Below are 16,633 nucleotides of genomic sequence, written 5' to 3'. Positions count from 1 at the left end.
TTCTTCTTGCCTCTTCCCAGTCACATTAATGCATTATGCATTACTGGAGTAAACAGAGAAACAAGTATTTTATAGTAAAGAGTTTTTTCTTGACTTCCAAATGGATATCCACATTTTTTGAAAGTGATCCTCAATTTAATTCAGCAAGTTCATGAAACATCTACTATATACTATGTAGTAAAGTCCCTTCTGGAAGAGTTTCAACAAACCCAGCATTTAATGTAGATAGGATACTACAAAAAGACAGTTCAGACCCAGATCAAAGATACATAAATTCTCTAATAGGAGGCCTAAATCAAGAACAAAAAATTTTAATTTCTCCATCATTGGAACAAGGTAAGGCTCTTAAAGAAATACTAAAAAAAAAAAATGTAATCATTTACAGTAGGGATTATTCAGTTGGAGGGAATGGCAAACCTTGATTTCAAAAACTTCTTCATGGAGGCAATATTTGAAAAAGGAGGAAAGGATGAGCTCATAAGGAGACAGGAGATAAGAACCCTTAAATAAATATCCATGGAAGCACAAGGGCACAGGTCTCCCTGTTTTGTGTGATAGGCATTAGGATCATCGACTGAAATTCCCACGACCTTTCTTAAGATACAGGATAGGAGCGTACTCAGAAGTTGGGCTTTACCACATAACTGACAGACCAGTGAAATCTTCACAGAAGTAATAGTAATCTCTTCTAGGTAGAAGCTTTAAGCACCATTTTGTGATCTACCACATCCTCATACCCTTGCCTTGGAGATTTGGAATGTATGCTCAAACAGATTCATTGTCAGGCTGGGTCCATTAATGACCATGAGAAACAAAAGCTCCAGGTAACCTGTGATGGGCATATAGGGTGAGTGAGACATCAATTTTTGTTGTTATAAGATCCCCCCTGCCCAACCCACACACAAAAACAAACAAACAAAAAAAAAAAATCAATGGAAAGGTAAACATTTAGAAGGCATAAGAAGGAAAGAGAAAACAGTGAAGAATGAAAAGGAAGATTTGTAAAAATGGAGGAACATCACTATCATGAAAGCATGAAGGTAAATTTTCAAAAAGAACGAAGCTTTGAACATCCAAGAGCTGCTGGTAGACAGGGAACAGGAAGAGGCAGTAGAGAAGGATGAAGACTAAAATAAACCAGAAGTTGTGTCTAAGAGGTCCTCTAGGATCAAAGAAAGGAGAACCACAGATCCAACAAGGAACAAGTCAAATAAGGAGAGACAGGGATTCAAAAAGAACAGAACATGGAGACGACTCTGTCAAGGAGTTCGTGAGGAAGGGATACAATGAAAATAGATTGAGGGCAAAGGGAAGCATTTTTTACTTATTGTGTTTATAAAATAGAGAAGAGTATAAGCAGAGTTCAAAGTAGAAGACAGAGACTGATTAAAGGTACAAAATAAGAAGTTAAGAGAGAAACATCCCAGAGAGTTAAAAGGAGATAGATGTCACAGAGTGTGTTGCAGTGCTCACCTCAGAAGGGAGGCGGAGAAACAGAATTTGAGGGAGGTCCACTCGGGCGATCTATGTTCTCATTAAAGTAACAAGTAAGATTGTTCAGCAAGAGGCAGGAGGGAATGGGCTTAAATGAGAAAGTTCACAAGAGCCATTTCAGAGAATGTGATGGGGAGTCCATCAGTGGTGGGAAGAAGACAATGGGAATGCAGGGTCAATCCTTCCAGGGCTGGTTCTATAATTGCACCTCGTGTTGAGGATATAATTCACAGCAGTAAATGCTCATCTTCTCAGTGGCCTACCCATTTATCCCAGTGTCTAATCCAGTTTTAATATAAACTCAAGGAGCAACTGGAATTTGTTCAAAAATCCAAGTCTTTTCTTACCCAACTTGCCATTCTCCAGAAAGGACTCTGAGACTCTAGACATCTAGTTAATCATTGTTTTACACCACATTTAGTAAAATTTCATCCTTAGAAAAACATCGAATTTTGTGGTGTTTTACAGGTCAGTAAAGGGAGGTTGCCTGACTTCAAGTTTTCATAAGTAGTAAGTCATGCAACTAAAAATGAATCCAAGTCTTTCTTCTCCAAGTCCAGAGTAAGACGCAATATTTCTCCTAAATAAACACAAGAACTGGTGGTGACCATGAACCATTCATTTAAAATATAAAAGGGGGAATGAGCCCCTTTTGGAAAATGTATGTAATAACTCAGGATGAAAAATCCTTCTATGCTGAGGATCTCGGTGAGTCAGAATGGCACGGAGCCAGGTCTGCCTTAGACCTGAGCGTGTCTCTTGGGACACTCCACTGCAGACCTAAAATCCTTGACCTAAGTGAAGTGAAACTCAAGTGACTTTTGTGTTGGAACCATGGTGGAACAGCACCAGGGAAATGTGAACTTTCCTAACCCCTTCTAAGTTCTTAGTTGATGAATGCTAATAAAAACTGACCTGACACAGAAGAAGAAAGAAGAAATAAAACACAGTACCCAATGGAAAAAAAAAAAAAATTCCACCCTTCCCTTCCCACCTTCCAGTTAGGATGTCTCAGTTTCATTAGGATTATGAAGAAAAATGAAATCTCTACAAGTCTAATGCAAAATCGTGTGCCAGACTTGTTTATCCCTTTGTAGCAATATCAGGCACCGCTCAGAAGAGGCAAGCAAAACGGCATTTTGGAGTTTACGAGGAAAATCATTCCCTAATTTTCTCAGAATTCAAATGAAAGCTGTGGTTTGAAGCCACTGAAACAGAATTAAATGTGAAGTATAGAAGGGATTTATTTCATAAATTTCTTAAGTTGTTGATGGAACCATCTAGCAGTTTGAGAGATAACCATTAAAGTCTATACAAGAAAATTTCTTTCTGTAAGATAATGACTAAATATTATAACAGCAGGAGAATAAAAACTAATGCATATTTTATCATTGAAAACAAACGCCCTGGACTCTAAAGTCATGTGGAATTTCGGCTCACTTCTAAAGGAAACCAGCTAATAAGAGATAAGCCCCCTCAAGAAGCTCAGAGGTACCCCTTCACGTGATCTTCACAAAGGGCTGTGAAGGAATACTCACCCGCACTTATCTGAGGACAAACTGACCCAGAGAAGTTGGTGACAAATGATGCCCAGGTCTAAACAGTACATATGAGGTTTGAATTAAGATCATTCTTGCTCAAACACTGTATGCCACCAAATCCCACTGCTGCCTAAAGCAATCAACGCTATGAGGCAGGTGTAAGTGAGGGCTAGGAGGATTGTTTTAATTACCTACCCAGGTGTTTCTGGCCAATCTGAGAGTCGCTGATTTGCCAAGGGTTTTCCAGAACATTCTCTCATCATTTTCTCAATTCAGTCCTAACTTAATTATCATCACTATCTTAAGGAAGAGACTAGGTTCCATTTCAAAGTAATTTGGCTCACACAGCAATGGTCCTTATACTTGGATGTTCACCAGAATCCCCCAAAAAGCCATGAAAACATGCAGATATCTTGACAAAAAAAAAAAAAAAAACAAAAACAGTTCCCTCGATTGGGCCCACATATCCATAGTTTAATCAAGTCCCCAAGTGTTTCGGATACCTCTTTAAATCTTACGTTTAAACACAGGGTGGTCTCCATCGAGAACAGGTGGTCAGACAGCCTTCTCAAAGCCGAGTAGGTGGGATTGATTTCCACCTCCAGCATGTGTGGGCTGGGCAGCTTCACACAAATCATGTTCTCTCTTTATAAATCAATTTTTTTGCCTGAAAAATGGAGGCAATTCATACCCACGCCATAAAATTCTTGTGAGGACCAATGAATTCCTATGTTCTGAAGAGAGTATCTGGCACATCCTCAATGTCAGCAATAGTTCATCCAAGACTTCCCTGAAAGGAGTACAGCTGGAGAGCTCTGCGATGCTTCCAGACGCAGGTACCCCCTGCAAGCTCTTTCAAAGCAAAGCCACTTCCCACAGATGCCCACCAGTACTCAAGAGACACAGGAGCTGTCAGCCAGGAACAGGGTTTTAAATACCTTCGCTGTGCACAAAGGGACAAATGGTTGTTGGCTGCTGGGGGTGACCCCAACCACCATTTTTTGAGCGCAGTCCCCTTATCCCTTCATCTTCAGTTCCTCCGGAGGCGCCTCCCCTCCCACCTCACCCAGTTCCCTCCCCGGCTCATTCCCAACACAGCTTCGGCAAGCGAAGTCAATATTTTCTTCACACAGCTCTCAGGAGGGATTCAAAATGGCAACGCAGCCTGTGACTCATAACCCCGCCGTTCCGCCAGCACCGCTTCTCGCGGAGACACAAATGGCGGCCCCGGCAAGCCGTCTTAGGCAGTGTCGTCCCGGACGCTGGGAACCGCGCAGGTTAAACCGTTTGACAAGGGTCACACAGCCAGTCAGCAGCACCGCTGAGAGCCCGGCGCCTCGCGTTCGAAACCTCCGGAGCTCCCCGGTGAAATACGGAACAGCCCTGCACACCAAAAGCAAGCAGAGCCCCGAGAAAGGCGCGAACCGCTTCAGAGGGGACAGGGGCCACTTTAATAAACACGGAGGCTGACTTACCAGGCTTCTCGTCTTGGGTGGCAGCAAGACGAGATGTTCACACCAGCCGCCTGATTCCTCAAGCTTCTACGGAAGCCTTCAGGGGCTTCCCTCATATACCCTCCCGATGATCTCAACACCGCGTTGCTCCCACAAGGCCGCGTGGGAGGTAATTGGAGGCAGCTGTGCCCAATCCAAGGCCAGGAGAGGGGCGGGGAGGAGCCTCTGACCACCTGGGTCCAGCTCCAGGGTCAACCAAGGGTCAAGTCCTCTCACTGACTTCTGCCAACAAACCCCCATGCCATCCTTTGCCATTCCCAGTGGCACCATTCCCCCTCAGCTGCTCAGAGAACGTCTCTGTGATATTCTGCCAAGTTTCACCCAGGTTCCCTGCCCCTCCTCGTCCTCACCTCCGCCTCTGCTCTGCACGGACCCCGCCCTGGCTACCATGGGTCTGTAGCCTTGGTACTGGTAATGAAATTGGAGGCCCAGCTGGTGATTAGCTCTAACAGTCTCTCCAAAGTCCTTCTTCTGCATCTTTCCACCCTCATCACCACTACGGCCACCCTCAGATTCCTGAAATCTCCTAAATACACCCTTTTGTCTAAAACAATTCTGTGTCTCCTATGCCTGCCTTGTCTGCCTGGAATTCCTCCCCACATTGGCTTTGATCTGCCATGTTAACTCTCTTTCTACAAAACATTTCTACGAGCCCTTAACAAATAACTATGGAGACAAAGGGCAGAGCTCTATGTGCCTGTGTTCAATCATGAATTTGTTTTGAATGAATCCATAAGTGAACAATTCCTTTCGGTTTTCTGTGAGATCTTCCCAATATAAACGAAGAAATGATTCGGAGCTTTTTAAAATGAAAGATATCCAGGTGATACCAGAGTCAGAGACTAGCACATGGCAAACTTTATGGTGCTCACAGACAGTGGCTACTAAAGGTCACTATATTTATTTATTCATAATTGAGTTAGTCAATCATACATACAATCATACATGTACGTACATACGTACAGGCAGCAGACATCCACTGAGCGCCTTCTGGATGTTGGAAACTGTTCTTGATGCTGGGGGGCAACCTTCAACAAAAGGGCTCTGCTCTGCTCACATGGGGCCTACATTCTAGAAAGAGGAACCCCAAATGAAAAGGAAACAAATAAATAAAAATACAATTTCCATTACTTATAAGAGATACAAAGAAAATTTTTTAAAATATCATGATGGAAAGTGAATAGGTGAGCCTAATTTAAAATAAGTAGACAGAAAGGCTTATATGTGAGGTGGTATTTGAGCCAAGGGTTTGAATTAGAAAGAAACACTGAGGCAAAGATTTTCTCTTGGCACAGCAGCAAGGAGGTATCTCAGGGAGAAGAAACACAAGTCTCCAGATAGACACAAATTTAAAGTCTTGGAGAAAAAGATCAGAGGCCAGGAGAGCTACATAATAATGAGCAAGGCTTGGAGTGCTCCAGGATGAAGTCCCAGAAGTCAGGGGGAGGCAGACCCTTCGGCGGAGGCCTGGGGGCAGGATCACAATTGTTAATTACACAGAGTTTAATGTGACAATGATCAGACTGAGTTTTTTTTATAAGAGTATTAGGTCTACTGTGCATGTGGGGAATGAATAGATAGTGTGGAGATGAATCTGGAAGCCCAGAGGAGGCAGTGGCAAGAGTCTTTAAGAGACACCCATAACCTGAATCCTGAGCAAACTAGAACAAGAAACAGAACGAAACAAAAACAGCATGGCTTTGCGGCAGACGCTGCTGCAGATCCCGCTTGTTTTTGCCCAGATCCTTGAAGGTAAGGCCACTCTGCACAAGAGCTCTCAAAAAGCCCTCATTCTTGGCCACCAACTTTTCTGAATCTTTCCATGGAGAAACAATTGGATTTATAAACTCGACCAGCTTGTGCTCCTAAGTGGTATTAATTCAGCACATGGAAATCAGCCCACCCTTGAACTTCGGACCCTCCTTGTCGTTTGTCATCTCACTGGCCCCAGGACACCTGCTTCAGTGTTTGCATAAAGTCGTTGTATCGGGAGGGAGAGGGTCATGACAGTGTGTTCTCTGTGATGGGCACTCTGGGAGCCCATGTGAGAAATGCGGTAACAGGCAACGTCCTTGGGTTTGCAGCCGTGCCCATCTGACACCAGGTTTAAGTCAGAAATGTTTCTGATGAAATTTCTTTGGAAAAAAATTTCTTCTCTTCTGCCAGCAATGACTTACTTCTGAACTATCATCAGCCTAACAGCATTTTAGCTAAACGGGAGTACAAACGTCTAAGTAGTATCAACGCCGTGACCTAGAGTAAGCATATCAACTTATTAACGTGCTTTGGTAACTAACGGGGATTCATGATGTGATGACTGGAAGTGATGTTATGTCCACTTTAGGGTTCTCTTTTGCCTTCTTACTCTTACTGTCTACTAACTATTACGCACTAGCCAGAGAAAGGACACAATGATCATTCTTTGTAATTCACAGGCTTCCACAAGAGGACAACTTGATAGGAAGGTCTGGCGACAGTAAGAGTCACTTTTGAAATCTGCAATGCTGTCATGCTGAGACTCAGAGAGTTCGAGAGAAGATGATAAGGAAATGATGTAAAAATTCACACTGAAATTTGTGCCCAAAAATATGCTCCCTGTTTAATTCAAATGAAAGCAAATTAGATGTTTGTGAAAGAAACTTAAATGACACAGCAAAAAGAGATGAAGGTGGGAAAAGTTGCCTGAATATTAACATAGGAGTATTAGATTATTTGTTTACCTGCTTAAGAGACTCATTTATGCCTGAAAGTAAAAAATATTTTACATAAAAAGATAATTGTCTACAATTAAGAATAAATTATTTCAGAATTCCCAACAGGAAGTAAAGTTGTCTTTGCCAAAAATGGAGAAAAAATTAATACTGAAAGAACTTCAGAATGTCATGTGAATATTCAATATTTTGTTCTCCTATATTCATTCATTCATTTTTTTCTTTCCTTTTTTGGGGGGTGAGGGAGGGGCAGGGGGAGAGGGAGAGAGAGAATCTTAACCAGTCTCTACATCCAGAGCAGTTTCAATCGGGGCTCGATCTCACAACCCTGAGATCACGACCTAAGCCAAAACCAAGTCAGATGCTTAACTGAGCCACCCAGGTGCCCCAATCATTCTTTTTTTTTTTTTTTTTAATGGTAAAAGGTCCAACAATGTACGTTAGTAAAACTTGTTAGGCATCAATTATAAATAATTGTATTGTTTATTCTTTACCACAGAATATAGGGAGATCTAACTAGAGGTAGGGAATCTCTGAAATGTATTTACAAATATGCTTTTCAAAAGTTTAAAAAGATTCTCAAGTTAGGAATATGAATTATGAAATTCTTCAAGATATGGCAAAGACCAACATATATAATTTGAAGCAGTTGAAATACTGGGAGAGAGCAGTCTCTGTCATGAGCTATTCATTCATACATTCATTTTCCCACTAATTCATGGGTGCCCAGGTGAAGGGATCACAATGGGCAAAGCATGGTCCTGGATACTGAGATCACAGGAAGGAATGAGATGAGAAAGACGCAATAAGAAATTCCCCATCAAGGATCTTTCTGTCTATGGGAGCTGTCCTTAACATATGCACACACAAAATCTGTAAATTCTTTCAAAGTGCTCTCAAGATGTCTAAACCCCATCCATGGAATAATATGCCAATTGTATCCTGTGACAAGAAATGACAAATCTGAAGAGGAAAAAGGCAAGATGCCACCCGCCCACCAACTTCACACTCCAATGCTCCACAGAGTACTTGACTGACCTAGACTAGAGTTTCAGACAAACACAAGTGGGTCAGCCTTGTTTGTCTACTGGGTACAAGAAGGAATAAACACTACCAGGCAAGGAACTCATCCTCCCAAAGACCCAGATGGCCCCCTGAGCTGTCCAAGATTCCGACTTCCCCTCGGTCGGCTTGGTACCTAGACTAAGCTTATACATGCCCATACTTTTAAAGTCAGCTAGTTGCTCCAAAACCAAGCTTGCAGAACCCTAAATGCCTTAGAGTATTTTCTTTGTTAAGATAAAATACCAATACATTTACCAAAAGAGTTATCCCATGCTGGGGCTGAGCCTGAGTATGAAGTCGGCGCTCTTTTTCATCTATAGTAGAATTTAACCTATAGATGCGTAGTGTGTGTGTGTGGGCGGGGGGAGGGGGTCACATCTTTTTTAAATAAATGAAGTTAGTCTCAATTACAAAGGTTTAAATCCATTATTTGTTTTTATCTTCACCTTTGAACAATACAGAAGATACCGTCCTATACTATCACTGATGCCACATTTTTTAATACATGCATTCCTGTCTTACCCTGTTCAAGCTGCGCAAACAAAATACCACAGGCCAGGAGCTTATTTCTCACAGTTCTGGGAGCTGGAAATCTCAGATCAATGTGCCCGTATGGCCAGGTAAGGGCCTTCTTTTGGGTTGTAGACTTCTCATTGTATCCTCACATGGTGGAAGGGGGAGGGAGTTCTGTGGGGTGTCTTTCAGAACGGCATCAATCCCATTCATCAGGCTCCACCCTCACCCCCCAGCAGCGCCACCTACTAATATTATCACCTTTGGGAGTTAAAATTTCAGCATATCAGTTTGAGGAGAGGGAGTCCCAACAGTAAGATACAACAGTTCCCTCATATCTCCCAAGGATACAGCCTTATTAATTTATAGTAAATTACCAAAATTTCCACTTGATTTCTGATTTTAAAATATCTCGGTAAACTAATGATACACATAGAGTTGGAAAACACAGAAATAAATAATATCCTTAAGCAAATAATTAACTTCAAAAATGATGGCCACGAACACAGTATTATGTTAACTAATGTTGACATTTCCGGTTAATGCACTAGAACAAGAAAATATGAAAACAAACATAAAAAAATCAGAAAGAAGGAATATCAGCATTATTTGTAGATATTCACGAGGCTCTTTGGGGACACAGAAATGAAAACTGAAAAAAAATTAAATCAATAGGAGAGTTTAATAAGGCAGCCTGTTGAAATATATGTTCGAAGCAGCCGCTTCCCGAGGTGCCTATAATAATCAGGACATACAATGAAAACTACCACTACCAAAAACTTGTGCATGGGTCTAAGATTAACAAAATAAAAATTATAAAGTCCAGCAAATACAACGAAAACTACGAAAACATACCGACAAATGCAAAATAAAAGCGACTTAATTCAGCACTTTTCTATGATACTGAATAGCCAAACTAATTTCTATACATAAAATGTAAATTCTGCAAATGTTCATCTATAACTTTAAATGCAATTCCAGTGAAACTTTCAACAGTACTTTAATTTGATGGAGCTTCTCCTGCAGAAAATAAAATGAATTATCAAACTCTTTAGAAAAATAAATAAGGAAGAAATTGCCTTATTAGATACTAAAAGCTACCATAAAAATACAATAAAGAAAACCTACAGTTATCAGCTTATACACAGAAAGCTAGGTTAATAGGCCCTTTCAAATGCCACGTGTGAAATATCACATGGATTAAAGAGTTAAATAGAAAATGAGCAGGCGTAAAGAAACATTTTTAAAAAATCAATGAATATGTATCTAATTTTAGGATGGGGAAAGGCTTTCTAAATCAACATGTAAAGTCAAAATTTACACATGGTTATTAATAATTTTGATGGCATAAATTTAAATTTGCCATCATGAAAGAAGCATAGACAATATTAAGCGGCATTAGCCCAAAAAAGACATGTATCTTCCAATATATGACAGCCAAGAGTTAATCTCAGTACATAAATATTAGTAAACATCCTAAAAACAAAGCAATGATGTACATGAATAAGAAATTTACAAAAGAAGGAAAACAAATAGCAAATTAGCATATTAGAATTATTCAATCACAACCATACTCCAAAATATAAATTAAAAGGAGATACAACTTCATTCACTCATCTAACAGCTATTTATTAGACATTTACCGTGTACCGGGAATCCTTTAGGTAATTGGTTCTCGAAGTATGGTCCCTAGACCAACAGCATTGGTGCCATTTGGGAACTTACTAGAAATGCAAATTCTTGGCTCCTACAATATACTTTTGAATCAGAAACTCTAGCAGTGGGGTCCAGCAATGTGTGATTTAATAAGCCCTCCAGGTCATTCAGCTGACACTTAGGTGTGAGACCCTCCTATTTAAGTGAACAAAACAGATAAACATCCGTTTTCTCGAGGAACTTTATTCTGGGGGGAGGGAGGGAGGACAGAGTATAAACAAGTAACAAAATAAGTGAATGATATATTTTGACCAGAGTAATAGAAAAGGCATGGGAGGAAGAGATTGGGCGTGTCAGGACAAGGACCAACCCATAATTTAAAATAAGGTACTCAGGATAGAGGTGATTGAAAATGCAGCTTTTGAGCCAATGGCTTGATAAAGATGAGGGGTTTAGCCACATAGTTCTCTGGACAGAAGAGCATTCCAGATAGAGGAACAACCAGTGCAGATGTCATTGTGTGCTTGAGGATTCTTAGAGAAAATCAAAAAGAGCAGAGCAAGAACAGAAAAGACTACCAGAGGGAAAATTAGAAAGATCATGGTCCAGAGGCCAAACCGTATAAGGATTACAAAAGATGGAAAGGACTGGCTTTACGCTCAACTAAATGGGATACCACTTTAGGTTTGTGAGCAGAGGTGTGGCGTAACCTTTCTTAAAATTCCCTCTGGTTACTATGTTCAAAATAGACTGTTGGGTGCAGGGGCAGGGGGGTGTAAACACAGGGGAGCCAGGCCATGGACTATCGGAGGAACCCAGGTGAGAAATGCTGGTGGCTGATGGTAGACGGTTAACACTGTGGTGATGACTCAATGTGAGTTGTAAGAAAAACACAAGATAGAACAGTGACTCCAAGGTTTTTAACATGAGCAACTAAAAAGACAGAGCTGTCATCAACTGAGATATTAAAAGCCTGTATGTCAAAATGGTACCTGGAGAAGGATTAGTTCAATTATGGACATCCAGAGTTTGAGAGGTTTGCTAGACATTGAGACATGTAATAGGAAAGTGTCTAGTTCATTAGAAGGGTCTGGACCGAATGCTAGCAAGAAAGGTTTAGAGGCCTTTACTCCTGGCCGGAGTAAGTAAGTAAGTAAGGTTTACTTGCCATAAGCTTGCAGAGAAAGTTATCTTTGTTTATTGTTTCTTTAGTTTCCTAGGCTAGCATTAGTTTATTCTTCAATAGCATAGGAATACATGTTGCAACCAGCAAAGAAGAGTGTTATAAGAGCAAAACTGACACTCTGTGTTACCGTGGAAGCCACTTAAAGAAAGTGTGTCAAAGAACAATGATCGATTATATCAAATGCCGCCAATACATCAAATCCCAAGTGGACTGAGAATGAATTACTGGGCTCTTCTGTGGACTGGTCCCTGGTGGTCCCTACAAAAGCAGTTTTTACAGAGTGGTGGGAAAGAGTCAGACCAGATGGACTGAAGGGAGAGGGGAAGGAACAGGATGAGAGACCGCATGTATACACAGCCTGTTTCAGGGGTTTTGCTATAAAGCGGAGCAAAGAAATGGGGTGTTATCTGGTGGGGAAAAAAGGAATGAAGAGTTTTTTTAATATTGGAAAAATTACAGGATTAGTGTATTCTTAAAGAGATAATCCCACAGAGAGGGGGAGATTTATGAACCGGTAGAGAGAATTGTTGGTACAATGTTCTAGAGTATGTGAGATGGGACAGATTTGGGGCACAAATTTAAGGATCCATGCTTTACAAAGCAACTCAGATGGTTCGTGTTCTGGAAAGTGAGAAGGCAGCATGGGGTGCTGGGAGGCTGTGGGGTTATCTCTTCCGATCATTTCAAGTTTTCTCAGGAAAGTAGGAAGCAAGGACATCTGGGAAGGGGGTAGAGCTTGGAGGTTTGAGGAGTGAGAAGTGCAAGATGGGGAAGGAGAGAGGGCAGAGTGCGGGGTCCAGGCAGGAGCACTCGAGCTTTGAGCTCAGTGAGAAGGGGGGACGAGCTGTGTTTCTGGGTTTTGTTTGGCGTTTTCTCTAGCCACATTCCTCCTCACAGGTGGAGGTACAGGATGGGAGTTGGATTTTGCCTGGATTGTAGTTTGGCCAAATGTGTCTGAGGAAGCAAGAGAGATTCAAGGGCATCAGGCATGTTTCCAAAGGGATGATGATCACAGCTGACCATGAAGTTTACTTGAAAAGAAGGACACCGAGACAGGTCCAGGCAGATAGCTCCGTGCTATAGGAACAATTTGAACCTGACCCCCCTTTTACAGGAGCTAGTATTGGAGAACAAATATTTACTCATTTTCTTTCCAGCAGAGAATAATAATATATTATTCCTATCAGGAACCTATTATCCCTAACCTTCACAGAATCCATTTTGAAACACCACTCCTGGTTTATGATATGCATTTATTTCCAGCGATACTTCTCCATGCAAAAGAAGCAATCAGAGGAGAGAGAAGCATACAAATATTACAATGAAAGAATTGCTCCTTTTCAAAACAGCCACCCTCCATTTCCAGAAGGCACTCTATTTTCCTTCTCTTCGTTCAGAATGGAGTAATAGTCACTGATGTTCTTTCCCTAAAGGTAACTTTGTCCTTTCCTTTTCCATGACTCCGATCTTATTTTTGCCAGCCAAGTTGTTAACAGGAGTTCCAATCACTTTTTTTTTTCTTCATTGCGCACCGAGAAGAGATCACAAGAAAATTGTTCCACCGCATAAATACATGTCACAGTGTCTAATGTCACCCCTTCTTATAGTTACCATGACCACAGACTTAGTTACACATAATACGGCTGCAGCTCACATAGACCCACCTGCGGAGTAGAAGCAGCTTATCCCCCCAAGGGGGTATGTGACTCAGATTAATAGGGCAATGTTCACAGTATGCCAATGTGTTATGACAATTATCATTGGACTTAAAAAAACATTTTCACGCATTATATCTCAGAAAGCTATGATCTTATGTCAGATAGGTAGATAGATAAATGAGAACTTCCTGCATCCTAGAATTGCAATTCAATCCTTTTGAAGTTTTTATGTTGGCTTCTTTTTCTCTTTCCATCTAGACAATCCCTTATGCCCATATGTGTTTACGGCACAAATCTATTTGTGTATAATGTGTCCCTCTGCTCCACTATAAAACCGCATATGTTAGACGCCAATGCCTGTGTGTGTGCAGGAGGCATCTCTGTGAACTGGACTATAACTAAAAAGAACATTCACACTGAGTCCAGGATGAAGAAAAAAAAAAAATCCTCGTTGTTGAAAAAGAAACCATCGTCTCCACATTGCATTTTGCTTCTCTTCACCTAGAAAATCGGAACAAAACCGGGCGTAACGTTTTGGTTCTGGAGCTGGTGAAAAGGAACATCAGGAGTTTGGCCAGTTTGTTCTTTCTGAATCACAGATATTACTCTGGCCCTGTTCTCCTTTGTTACTGGGACTTAACATGCTAAAGGAAATAAAATGAAAACATTATAAAGTAAGGTTAAAAAAAAAAATCTAACGGGCCTCTCTTCTTCTGCCAAAGGGAAGAGGAGTCCTTCCAGATGAGGCTGGAGCCTGGCACAATGGAGCAATCAAGAGCCAGGACGAGAAAGACAATTATCATATGGTTTCACTCATTTATAGAACATAAGAAATAGGAAGATCAGTAGGAGAAGGAAGGGAAGAATGAAGGGGGGTAAACAGAGGGCGGAATGAAGCATGAGAGACTATGGACTCTGGGAAACAAACTGAGGGCTTCAGAGGGGAGGGGGTGGGGGATTGGGATAGGCTGGTGATGGGTATTAAGGGGGGGCACGTATTGCATGGAGCACTGGGTGTTATACGCAAACAATGAATCATGGAACTTTACATCAAAAACTAGGGATGTACTGTATGGTGACTAACATAACATAATAAAAAATTTTATAAAAAAAAAAAAAAAGAGCCAGGATGAACATTCACAACACTGTTACCACACTGCTGATCGGGGTGTAAGCCAATTTCAAGGGTAAAACGAAGGTCTGGGATTTATGCCTTGTACAAAATATAATCAACTTTCATTATTTCCGTGAGTCATAGGATTTTAATCTTTCCTAATTAGATGTGATTACTATTCTTTCTCACAGCAGGATGGCATTGAAGCATAAAAAACATGAGGCGCCACGTATATAAGGGGGGAAAACTACAAAAAGGAAAAATACAGACGTCATTAGTAACTAAGAGAGCTTTTTTGTTCTCAGGTGACCGTGGTCATCCCCTCAGTGGGAAAAACGGACACGGTGACAAAGCATGGGAAGGTAATTATTATCTTTTTCAGAGATTCTTTTGCAACACGTGGATCCAGGTCCAAGGAGAGAAATAATTTCCACGCAGAGAACACAATTTTAATGTCAGAGTTGGCGCATTTTAATTAGGGTAATTCAGCTCATCAGAATAAATTGTCTTCTAAATATTATGAATAATGTACTTTGCCACCAAACAGTCTTTCTTCTATCTATACCTTCTGGTAAAACTAAAACCAGGCTTTTGTAGAGAAATCAAAGAAGATACTTTCCAAACCCAAAAGAACCGAAAACTCAAGGTTCTAACGGCAGTGTTGAGAGTTGTTCCCATAAAGATCCGTCAAAGAAGCAAAAATGTACGTGAAAGATTCCAGATGCCCTCATCCTCCATTGAGGAAAGTGTTTTATCAAAATTATTTCTTCATGTAGGGAACTCTTTACATATTTTTTCTTGTGCATGTGAGTTCTTCAGCAAGCACTTTTTCCCCATGTAGCTTCTGCAAAATCAATTAAGCAGGTAATTGGTAAAATCAGGTTCAGACAACACAAAAGTAACGAGTTCTTTTACAATTACACAGCCTACTTGTCATAGGAATCATACAATTCTTTTGGGGAAAACAACCTGTTTTGATAACCAGATTAACTATTAAAGCTGTCTACACTGATCGAATCAACTGGTAAGTGTTAATTTTAATTCTCTTCTTCACTTTATATTACGCCAGGAGCAAAAAAAGAAAAAAAAAGATAAATAAATAAATAAAACAAATAAATAAAACAAAATAGTGTTACTGATTAAAATTATGAAGATTCACCTTTTAAATGATGTTTTATGTGGTTCAATCTGCAAGACATGAAATTGGAAAGTTTTATACAAATATATTGCACAACATAAGGGAATCCCCTGGGTCATCATTTTATTTCCAGATTTATGGCTGCCAAACTCAGATAAATCCTGGACAGGCAACAAAGATTACCCAGATTACCAAAGTTTTCCTAATTGGCAATTCATAAATTCCAGCTGCTCTGAACAAAACCTATCACCCACTGAAATGTTGACATTTTCTGCCTCATTAAAATCTTCTGCAATATTCCCTGTGAATATATTGTTCAATTAGCCATTATTTTTGAAGATATACAAAGAGGTGATAAATGATTAGGAGACCAAATACAATTTGTGGTGTCAAAGCAAGCCACTTTATACTGTATCCAGTATATTCATTATTAGACAATATTGGGCTCAATATCATGACGGTCAAGAAGAGTTTTCTATGCCATTACATTTTGTACCTTAGAATAAAATTTTGTTATGGTTTTGGTTTTCCCATGAAATCATCATTATTCTCTTAATATATTTTCATAATTACTAACGCGTTTTAAGGATTTTTTTTTTTCAAGTTAGCTCCAGGCCCAACGTGGGTCTTGAACTCACAGCCCCAACCAAGAACAAGAGTCTCGTGCTTTACTGACTGAGCCAGCCAGGCTCCTCCATTTTAAGATTTTTCTATAACCAAATTAAAAGATCTCTTACAAATCCTTTGATAAAATTTTAGTGAGTTAGATATAATTTACTGTTATTGGGCAAAATTTGTACAATAATCACTGCTTGCATCTTTCATGCATCGGCCATGTGAATCTCAGCCAGGTCAGATCACTGCATACACAGATTTGCATAGAAGATACAGATTACCTGGGTGGCTCAGTGGGTTGAAATGTCCGGTCATGATCTCTGGGTCATAGGATCAAGCCCCAAGTTGGGAATCCACACTCAGCAGGAAGTCTCCTGAAGATTCTCTCCCTCTGTCCTTCCACCAACTTATGCGCACTCGTTCTCTCT

At 40.5% G+C, this 16,633-nt stretch overlaps 1 long non-coding RNA gene across 1 annotated transcript in view; it reads right to left on the bottom strand.

Annotated features, from left to right (window-relative positions):
- Positions 1–4,563, bottom strand: part of LOC148110146 (uncharacterized) — a 441,138-nt gene extending 436,575 nt beyond the window's left edge. The window contains exon 1 of the long non-coding RNA XR_015724333.1: positions 4,511–4,563. This is a non-coding gene — a long non-coding RNA (uncharacterized LOC148110146). The remainder of the gene's footprint in view (positions 1–4,510) is intronic.
- Positions 4,564–16,633: the final 12,070 nt, after the last annotated feature.

Source organism: Ursus americanus, chromosome 5 (genome assembly GCF_024610735.1).
Source record: "Ursus americanus isolate L20-20 chromosome 5, mUrsAme1.1.p, whole genome shotgun sequence".
Lineage (NCBI taxonomy): Eukaryota > Metazoa > Chordata > Mammalia > Carnivora > Ursidae > Ursus > Ursus americanus.
Note: the sequence above shows the minus strand (reverse complement) of the source record. Positions and strands in the feature narration are given on the sequence as shown.